The following is an 11,556-nucleotide window of genomic DNA, read 5'->3' as shown; positions in this document are numbered from 1 at the left end:
TTTTTTATATACACACAAATAAAACCGGCAGCGTGGTGTAGTGGTAAGAACACTTGTTACTCCACACATGAGGTCGTGGGTTCAATCCCCACTGCTCTTATGCTGTAGCGCCCTTTGAGTAAGTTGCTATAAACGGTATGAATTCCTGCTGAGTCAGCACTTAATCAGCAGTATAATTATGAGGCAATAATAATCTAAAATATCCCAAACTGCCACAGGCAACTCGAGACTGGATCGGAGTAACTGATGTTACTTTATGTTTAGGTCGCGCATTTGACTTTCCCACAGCGAAGATAAATATATATACAAAAAAAAATGTACACGCTCAAAAAAATAAAAACGCAGACGTACCAACAAACAAAAATTACATTTGAATGCTTCAGTTGCTTATACTTATATTTAGCTACTTTTAGTATTTTCGTCGGTACTTGTTTCTTCAGCGTCGCTTCTATCATCTTTTTTCAAGTTTCCATTCTTCATTTGAACTGCCATTTTTACAATAGCCCAAAAAATATGAAGTATCAGTAGTACTAGTAACAAACCATTAGTTACATAATAAACGTACATTTCTTTGGGTTTTATGGTCGCCAATGGCACCACCATTGTAGCATAGAGGACGTAATAAGGAAGGATACCAAGTCGAGAAACAATAAATACAATCGCAAAGAGTACGAAAATAAATTCGGCTACACGTGATTTTTTAGCGTAGTTGAAGCATTTACCTATTTCGAGAAATATATCAGATACATCGTGAATTGCCATTATTAGTGAACCATAGGCTAACAAATTGGTTAAATAGGAAAACACAATAAGAGAAAGTGTAACAACGTGATGTATAATCTGCTCTTTAAAATCTTTTCGCTTAATGTCAGTTACCACAGAGAAAAGTAAAGACATATAGAACGCACCTTCAAGCATGTAATAACAGTAAACATAAGGCCCAAGCACATGTGGATATTCAGTATAGCATTTTGCAGTGTCCCATAGATAGGCTGTAGGCCATAGTGTAATCATCCCAAAGACAAATGCAAATACATAAAACGTTGCTCGCCAGCATGCTTCTGCAAATTTTTTACTAAGAACAGGACGATCAAGATTTCTGCGTCTTCTAAACCAAATCTGAATTTGACTAGTTGTGAGCCCCAGTAATTTACCATATTTATTTATGGTTTTGGAATTTGGCCATTTTTCTTGTTTAAACAGACCTTCTAACGTAGGATTTTTAAAGGGTTCATTTTTTCTTTTGTCTTTCAGTCCTATCCAAGTAATTAGTTGCCAGCAGATATATTTTTCAAACAGTAAACGTGCACAATACATAACAATGGCAAACAAAGGCAAAGCCAGTATGTCTTTTGGCTCTGGATAGGTAAGTCCCGTAATATGGTTACCCCTCGTCACCCAATACTCTTTATTCCAAATTGTTACCTCGATATCTTTCATAATTATAACTTAGCACAAAAATATTTAAAATATTAACATTCAATATAAACAACTGTGTTTATTTTAATTTTAATAGGTGTAGCAATTCTAAATAATTAAAAAATTAGATAGCTTAATTTTGTTTTACTAAATAACTTCTAAACTTACAATTTTCCACCGAATTCTTATGCAATTTTATTGTAATTAATTTGTAACAAATTAAAGATGTATCCTTTTTAGTTTATCATCTTTTAATTCATTTAGGAAATATCATGTTGCTTTTATTAGGAAGTTGTACATGTGTAATTTCCCTAAAAATTATACTTAATTGTAACAAGAAGAAAAATGTCGTAAACTGGTATATAATAAAACTATTTAATTTTATTACATAAAATTCCCTCTAAAATAATAAACGCAACATCAAAATCGGCCAGATGACGAAAATAATTTTTTGTTCACTAAGTGTACATTAGATTAAATTCATTTAATCTAATCCGAAATTTTATTTATTTTTACAATTGCTGTGCAATAACAAATTAAACGCGTAACAAGTTAATTCATAACAAAACTTAAAAAAGTATGCATTACAAGTTTTGGTAAGGATTATTTAATATATATCAGCTAATGTTTTAAATTAGTATAAAGTATAATTGTACAGAATATGTTTAATTTGTTTTAAAAAAACAAGGTATTTATGTTTTTATGAAATTAACAAACTTTAGTATTAAATTAAAATTTACTTTTACCATTTTAATCCAAGTTATTTAAAAAAAAAAACTAATAAAATAGGTCTCTTAACATCAGTTTTTAAAAGTTTAAAAAAAAAGAGAAAAAAAAAAAGAAAAAAAGAAGTTTGTAAATTATAAAAAAAAAAAAAAAAAAAAATTTTTTTCTGTAAAAAGAGAAGTTTGTAAATTATAGCTAATTTTTGTTTGCCTATGTGGGCGTTTTCTATTTACAAACTGTAACTAACTACTGTTATGTTATGTTGTATAGGGGAGACAGAAGCACAAAACAGAATGAAAACTAACGTTCATTTTTTTCTTTTTAATATTATTGCATTTCGTTCACATGTGGTATAATAATATTTAAACTAGATTTATTTGATAAATAAAATATGGTTCGAAATTATTTGATTATTTTTAACATAAAATTTTATAAATAAAAAATATATGAATAAACATTAACCAAGAATATTACATACCTTTGATTTTTAATTTACAAACCAGCATTTAATATAACAAACAAACAAGAATTATTTTTTAATTATCTTCAAATTTTAAATATAATAAGATATAACCGACCAAAATTTAAAAACCTAATATAAATCTTTAAATTTGAATAAAAAATTTTTTTAAAAACTAAAAAAGTTAAAAATTAAATAGATATTTATTTTTAAATTTAAGAAATTTAAATGATTGTTTGATGTGTTCGATAGTGTATCAAGTTTAGGAGCTTTAAAGTATTTGATTTAGTATGGGAATCTAAATAAATACATCCCAAAAAATAAATATTTATGTAGTAATAACAATATATCAAAGTTGGTTAACTAATGATAATTTTTGTAAATTTTTAAGAAAACTTGAAATATTTAACTGTATTTAAATTTTTTGATTAAGACAAAAAAATAATAACTTATTAAGAACAAAAATTTGTTACATACATTGTGATTTAATTTATATTTAAAAATGTAAAATATTAATTAACATGAAATATTATATAATCGAGGATAAAGAAAATTTGGAGTAAAACAAAAGTTTGAGGTAATTTTTATTTTGGGTTTAATTAGGTCACGTGATATTTTTGGCCAATGATATTGCATACAAATTTTTTGAAAAAAAATTAAAAATTTTAAATCGGAAAATAATTGTTGTGTTGGAACCGCACAGGTCCAATTACCGTGTTTACAAAATATTTTTCGAAAATATTAATATTCATAAAAGTTATAAAACTTTTATTAAAAATTTATGAAATCTCAAAACCTAAAATTTTGTATTTTATTAGACGCGCATTGGCCTAACTAACATTCAAGATAAAACATTTCGCGAAAATTTTCAGTGAAACAAAAGTTTGAGGTAATTTTTATTTTGGGTTTAATTAGGTCACGTGATATTTTTGGCCAATGATATTGCATACAAATTTTTTGAAAAAAAATTAAAAATTTTAAATCGGAAAATAATTGTTGTGTTGGAACCGCACAGGTCCAATTACCGTGTTTACAAAATATTTTTCGAAAATATTAATATTCATAAAAGTTATAAAACTTTTATTAAAAATTTATGAAATCTCAAAACCTAAAATTTTGTATTTTATTAGACGCGCATTGGCCTAACTAACATTCAAGATAAAACATTTCGCGAAAATTTTCAGTGAAACAAAAGTTTGAGGTAATTTTTATTTTGGGTTTAATTAGGTCACGTGATATTTTTGGCCAATGATATTGCATACAAATTTTTTTTTTTAAAATAAAAAATTTTAAATCGAAAAATAACTGTTGTGTTAGAACCGCACAGGTCCAATTACCGTGTTTACAAAATAATTTTCAAAAATATTAATATTCATAAAAGTTATGAAACTTTTATTAAAAATTTATGAAATCTCAAAACCTAAAATTTTGTATTTTATTAGACGCGCATTGGCCTAACTAACATTCAAGATAAAACATTTCACGAAAATTCTCAGTAAAACAAAAGTTTGAGGTAATTTTTATTTTGGGTTTAATTAGGTCACGTGATATTTTTGGCCAATGATATTGCATACAAATTTTTTGAAAAAAATTAACAAATTTTAAATCGGAAAATAATTGTTGTGTTAGAACCGCACAGGTCCAATTACCGTGTTTACAAAATATTTTTCGAAAATATTAATATTCATAAAAGTTATGAAACTTTTATTAAAAATTTATGAAATCTTATAACCTAAAATTTTGTATTTTATTAGACGCGCATTGGCCTAACTAACATTCAAGATAAAACATTTCGCAAAAATTTTGAGTAAAACAAAAGTTTGAGGTAATTTTTATTTTGGGTTTAATTAGGTCACGTGATATTTTTGGCCAATGATATTGCATACAAATTTTTTGAAAAAAAATAAAAAATTTTAAATCGAAAAATAATTGTTGTGTTAGAACCGCACAGGTCCAATTACCGTGTTTACAAAATATTTTTCGAAAATATTAATATTTATAAAAGTTATGAAACTTTTATTAAAAATTAATGAAATCTTAAAACCTAAAATTTTGTATTTTATTAGACGCGCATTGGCCTAACTAACATTCAAGATAAAACATTTCGCGAAAATTTTCAGTAAAACAAAAGTTTGAGGTAATTTTTATTTTGGGTTTAATTAGGTCACGTGATATTTTTGGCCAATGATATTGCATACAAATTTTTTGAAAAAAAATAAAAATTTTAAATTGAAAATAATTGTTGTGTTAGAACCGCACAGGGCCAATTACCGTGTTTACAAAATATTTTTCGAAAATATTAATATTCATAAAAGTTATGAAACTTTTATTAAAAATTTATGAAATCTTATAACCTAAAATTTTGTATTTTATTAGACGCGCATTGGCCTAACTAACATTCAAGATAAAACATTTCACGAAAATTCTCAGTAAAACAAAAGTTTGAGGTAATTTTTATTTTGGGTTTAATTAGGTCACGTGATATTTTTGGCCAATGATATTGCATACAAATTTTTTGAAAAAAATTAACAAATTTTAAATCGGAAAATAATTGTTGTGTTAGAACCGCACAGGTCCAATTACCGTGTTTACAAAATATTTTTCGAAAATATTAATATTCATAAAAGTTATGAAACTTTTATTAAAAATTTATGAAATCTTATAACCTAAAATTTTGTATTTTATTAGACGCGCATTGGCCTAACTAACATTCAAGATAAAACATTTCGCGAAAATTTTGAGTAAAACAAAAGTTTGAGGTAATTTTTATTTTGGGTTTAATTAGGTCACGTGATATTTTTGGCCAATGATATTGCATACAAATTTTTTGAAAAAAAATAAAAAATTTTAAATCGAAAAATAATTGTTGTGTTAGAACCGCACAGGTCCAATTACCGTGTTTACAAAATATTTTTCGAAAATATTAATATTTATAAAAGTTATGAAACTTTTATTAAAAATTAATGAAATCTTAAAACCTAAAATTTTGTATTTTATTAGACGCGCATTGGCCTAACTAACATTCAAGATAAAACATTTCGCGAAAATTTTCAGTAAAACAAAAGTTTGAGGTAATTTTTATTTTGGGTTTAATTAGGTCACGTGATATTTTTGGCCAATGATATTGCATACAAATTTTTTGAAAAAAAATAAAAATTTTAAATTGAAAAATAATTGTTGTGTTAGAACCGCACAGGGCCAATTACCGTGTTTACAAAATATTTTTCGAAAATATTAATATTCATAAAAGTTATGAAACTTTTATTAAAAATTTATGAAATCTTATAACCTAAAATTTTGTATTTTATTAGACGCGCATTGGCCTAACTAACATTCAAGATAAAACATTTCGCGAAAATTTTGAGTAAAACAAAAGTTTGAGGTAATTTTTATTTTGGGTTTAATTAGGTCACGTGATATTTTTGGCCAATGATATTGCATACAAATTTTTTGAAAAAAAATAAAAATTTTAAATTGAAAAATAATTGTTGTGTTAGAACCGCACAGGGCCAATTACCGTGTTTACAAAATATTTTTCGAAAATATTAATATTCATAAAAGTTATGAAACTTTTATTAAAAATTTATGAAATCTTAAAACCTAAAATTTTGTATTTTATTAGACGCGCATTGGCCTAACTAACATTCAGGATAAAACATTTCGCAAAAATGTTCAGTAAAACAAAAGTTTGAGGTAATTTTTATTTTGGGTTTAATTAGGTCACGTGATATTTTTGGCCAATGATATTGCATACAAATTTTTTGAAAATAATTAAAAATTTTAAATCAAAAAATAATTGTTGTGTTAGAACCGCACAGGTCCAATTACCGTGTTTACAAAATATTTTTCGAAAATATTAATATTCATAAAAGTTATGAAACTTATATTAAAAATTTATGAAATCTTAAAACCTAAAATTTTGTATTTTATTAGACGCGCATTGGCCTAACTAACATTCAAGATAAAACATTTCGCGAAAATTTTCAGTAAAACAAAAGTTTGAGGTAATTTTTATTTTGGGTTTAATTAGGTCACGTGATATTTTTGGCCAATGATATGGCATACAAATTTTTTTAAAAAAATAAAAAAAATTTTAAATCAAAAAATAATTGTTGTGTTAGAACCGCACAGGGCCAATTACCGTGTTTACAAAATATTTTTCGAAAATATTAATATTCATAAAAGTTATGAAACTTTTATTAAAAATTTATGAAATCTTAAAACCTAAAATTTTGTATTTTATTAGACGCGCATTGGCCTAACTAACATTCAAGATAAAACATTTCGCGAAAATTTTGAGTAAAACAAAAGTTTGAGGTAATTTTTATTTTGGGTTTAATTAGGTCACGTGATATTTTTGGCCAATGATATTGCATACAAATTTTTTGAAAAAAAATAAAAATTTTAAATTAAAAAATAATTGTTGTGTTAGAACCGCACAGGGCCAATTACCGTGTTTACAAAATATTTTTCGAAAATATTAATATTCATAAAAGTTATGAAACTTTTATTAAAAATTTATGAAATCTTATAACCTAAAATTTTGTATTTTATTAGACGCGCATTGGCCTAACTAACATTCAAGATAAAACATTTCGCGAAAATTTTCAGTAAAACAAAAGTTTGAGGTAATTTTTATTTTGGGTTTAATTAGGTCACGTGATATTTTTGGCCAATGATATTGCATACAAATTTTTTGAAAAAAAATAAAAAATTTTAAATCGAAAAATAATTGTTGTGTTAGAACCGCACAGGTCCAATTACCGTGTTTACAAAATATTTTTCGAAAATATTAATATTTATAAAAGTTATGAAACTTTTATTAAAAATTAATGAAATCTTAAAACCTAAAATTTTGTATTTTATTAGACGCGCATTGGCCTAACTAACATTCAAGATAAAACATTTCGCGAAAATTTTGAGTAAAACAAAAGTTTGAGGTAATTTTTATTTTGGGTTTAATTAGGTCACGTGATATTTTTGGCCAATGATATTGCATACAAATTTTTAAAAAAAAATTAAAAATTTTACATCGAAAAATAATTGTTGTGTTGGAACCGCACAGGTCCAATTACCGTGTTTACAAAATATTTTTCGAAAATATTAATATTCATAAAAGTTATGAAACTTTTATTAAAAATTTATGAAATCTCAAAACCTAAAATTTTGTATTTTATTAGACGCGCATTGGCCTAACTAACATTCAAGATAAAACATTTCGCGAAAATTTTCAGTAAAACAAAAGTTTGAGGTAATTTTTATTTTGGGTTTAATTGGGTCACGTGATATTTTTGGCCAATGATATTGCATACAAATTTTTTGAAAAAAAATAACAAATTTTAAATCGAAAAATAATTGTTGTGTTAGAACCGCACAGGTCCAATTACCGTGTTTACAAAATATTTTTCGAAAATATTAATATTTATAAAAGTTATGAAACTTTTATTAAAAATTAATGAAATCTTAAAACCTAAAATTTTGTATTTTATTAGACGCGCATTGGCCTAACTAACATTCAAGATAAAACATTTCGCGAAAATTTTGAGTAAAACAAAAGTTTGAGGTAATTTTTATTTTGGGTTTAATTAGGTCACGTGATATTTTTGGCCAATGATATTGCATACAAATTTTTTGAAAAAAAATAAAAATTTTAAATTGAAAAATAATTGTTGTGTTAGAACCGCACAGGTCCAATTACCGTGTTTACAAAATATTTTTCGAAAATATTAATATTCATAAAAGTTATGAAACTTTTATTAAAAATTTATGAAATCTTAAAACCTAAAATTTTGTATTTTATTAGGCGCGCATTGGCCTAACTAACATTCAAGATAAAACATTTCGCGAAAATTCTCAGTAAAACAAAAGTTTGAGGTAATTTTTATTTTGGGTTTAATTAGGTCACGTGATATTTTTGACCTATGATATTGCATACAAATTTTTTGAAAAAAAATAACAAATTTTAAATCGAAAAATAATTGTTGTGTTAGAACCGCACAGGTCCAATTACCGTGTTTACAAACTATTTTTTGAAAATATTAATATTCATAAAAGTTATGAAATTTTTATTAAAAATTTATGAAATATTAAAACCTAAAATTTTGTATTTTATTAGACGCGCATTGGCCTAACTAACATTCAAGATAAAACATTTCGCGAAATTTTGAGTAGAACAAAAGTTTGAGGTAATTTTTATTTTGGGTTTAATTAGGTCAAAAGGTCGCTCGAACAATTCAATGTACGCGAAATAAAAAAATGTTTTTTTGTTCTTTTAATTATTTTCGAAAATTTCTTTATCTTGAGCATTAGTTATCCCAAAACAGTTCTAAAATAATTTAAAAATCAATGTCATAAATTTGTCATAACTCTCGGAAACATTAATGTTTGCTAAAAAATTTTTGCAAGCACGGCTGTTAGAACAGTGCGGTTTTATTGGTATAGTTATCTTTTGATTTAAAAAAAAAAAATTTTTTTTAAAACTTTTTTACTAGTGTGCTAGGTCACGTGATCATATGACCGGCCCTATGTACGCAAAATACAAAAAATTGGTAAGTTGATAATTTTGAGGAGTCTAAGTTGGGAACCAAACCTTGGAACTCAGTACTGAGTGTTGTGGGCCTTTCGCACTGAGCTAACTGCCACGACCTTTCAATGTTGCAAAATTGTATACATAGCTTAAGTAAGCACTTGTAATAATAAAAAAACTAGATTTATTTGATAAATAAAATATGGTTCGAAAATATTTGATTATTTTTAACATAAATTTTTATAAATAAAAAAAGATATGCATAAACATTAACTAAGAATATTACAAACCTTTGATTTTTAATAAACAAACAAGCATCTATATATATAATACAAACAAAAACTAATATTTAACCCAGTTTTAAGTTGGTGATATTAGGATATAAATTATAGTAAATTTCAAATTCTTAAAATTGATTTTTATTAAATAAACAAGCATTTAAATATGATAAATAAACGAAAATTATTTTTCTAATATGTTTTTTAATTACTTATATTTTAAAATACGTCATACCAAATTTTTAATGCTTAATGTCGAACTTTAATTTTTAATGAACAAACCAGCATTGAAATATAAAAAACAAACAAGAATTATTTTTTAATTTATTTTCGAATTATAAATATTATAAGATAAAACCAACCAAAATTTAAAAACCTAATAACAATCTTTAAATTTAAATAAACAAACATCTATTAATTAGTAATTAGTGACAAAAATTAAATTCGTTTTTGAGTTACTAATATCATGATATACAATTGACAAAAATATAAAAAATTAATAACAACCTTTAAATTTTATTAAACAAACACCTATTATTAAGTAATTAGTGATAAAAATTAAAATTTTAATTTATTTTTGAGTTAGTAATATCATAATATACAATTGACCAAGATTTAAAAAATTAACAACAACCTTTAAATTTTAATAAACAAACACCTATTAATTAGTAATTAGTGATAATTAAATGTCGTAAATAGGAGGTTTGCGATTCGTTGGGATAATAACAAATATACTAAAATTTAGAACTTTTAGTTTTAAAGAACAAAAGTTATCGTCTTTCAAAATTCTGACTAGAAAGAATAAAAACAATAATAATAATAAATACACTGACAATAACAATATGTTTCGAAATCTAAGATTTCGAACCATAATAATGTATCTGATTTATTTTTTTAAATAATTAACTTTTTTGGTGATGAATATACGTTTATATGTTAAGTTTCGATGTAGTTGTTGGTGGCTCGCCGGTAAGGCTTTAAACTCAGGTACGATACGTCAGTGCTTTAAACCCAGCTACGATAAATTTACTCTTAAACAAAAATTATTAATAACATAGAACTTACGTTGCAGACAATATACTTATCAATTAACGCTCATAACTAATTTATTATTTAAAAAATATTTCTGGTGCTCACTAAAGACTTAAACTTTTTTGAGACAGCATTGGTTGTAACGATCCACATAGAAAAGAATTTAAAATTAAAATTTTTGCGGTATTACAACAACGAATGCGAATTTTAGCGTATAATCACACAATTAAAAAAAGTATGTGAAAAAAATTAAAAATAACCATACTTGAGCACAAAACAATAAACTCCTAACCCTTTTATATGTATTGTCACATTTTTCTCTACATTTTAACTTTGCTTATATTGGTACTATGTAATATAAGCCAAAAAAATATCTCAAAAAAATTAAAAATTTTAAATTAAATGTTAACAATACCAATATGACTGCAAATGTCATAACCCGAAATTGAACTTTATATTGAATGTGCATTGACCTAACTAACATACAAGTTAAAGAAATTCGAACCAATTTTGAGTAAAACAAAAGTTACAGCTAATTTTTATAGGCCAATATGACCCCATTTGATCTTATATTGGTGCTATGTAATATAAGCTAAAAAAAATATCTCAAAAAAAATTTAAAAATAAATTTTAACAAAACCAATATGACCGGGTTGATTAAACTAACATATTTTTTAAAAAATTCTGAAAAATATTAATAATTAATAAAGTTATGACACATTTACTAATTGTTTGCTAAATGTCAAAACCCGAAATTAAACATTGTATTGGATGTGCATTGATCTAACTAACATGCAGGATAAAAAAATCCAAACCAATTTCGAGTAAAACAAAAGTTACAGCTAATTTTTATTTGGTATTTACACTATCTATGCTTGAAAAGAAACCCTTTGTCTACTTACAGCATAATCTCTAAATTTAGAAATAACATGCCCAATTTTTATTAAATTATTTTTATTTTTTATTTAAACCTTCGTCTTAACTCGTACATTTTTTATCTAAAATATCCAAACAACCCCTTTTTTTAAATATTGACAGAAATGTGAACTTGTTTTGTTGTATTTAAATTACCCACAAAAGAATAGTACATATATACATGAGATATAACAACTGTA

At 24.9% G+C, this 11,556-nt stretch overlaps 1 pseudogene; it reads right to left on the bottom strand.

Moving 5' to 3' along the window:
* Positions 1-399: 399 nt before the first annotated feature.
* Positions 400-1,440, bottom strand: LOC145750907 (ceramide synthase 4 pseudogene; annotated as a pseudogene).
* Between the last annotated feature and the right edge of the window lie 10,116 nt (positions 1,441-11,556).

This window comes from Corella eumyota, chromosome 4, assembly GCF_963082875.1.
Source record: "Corella eumyota chromosome 4, kaCorEumy4.1, whole genome shotgun sequence".
Classification (NCBI taxonomy): Eukaryota; Metazoa; Chordata; class Ascidiacea; order Phlebobranchia; family Corellidae; genus Corella; species Corella eumyota.
Note: the sequence above shows the minus strand (reverse complement) of the source record. Positions and strands in the feature narration are given on the sequence as shown.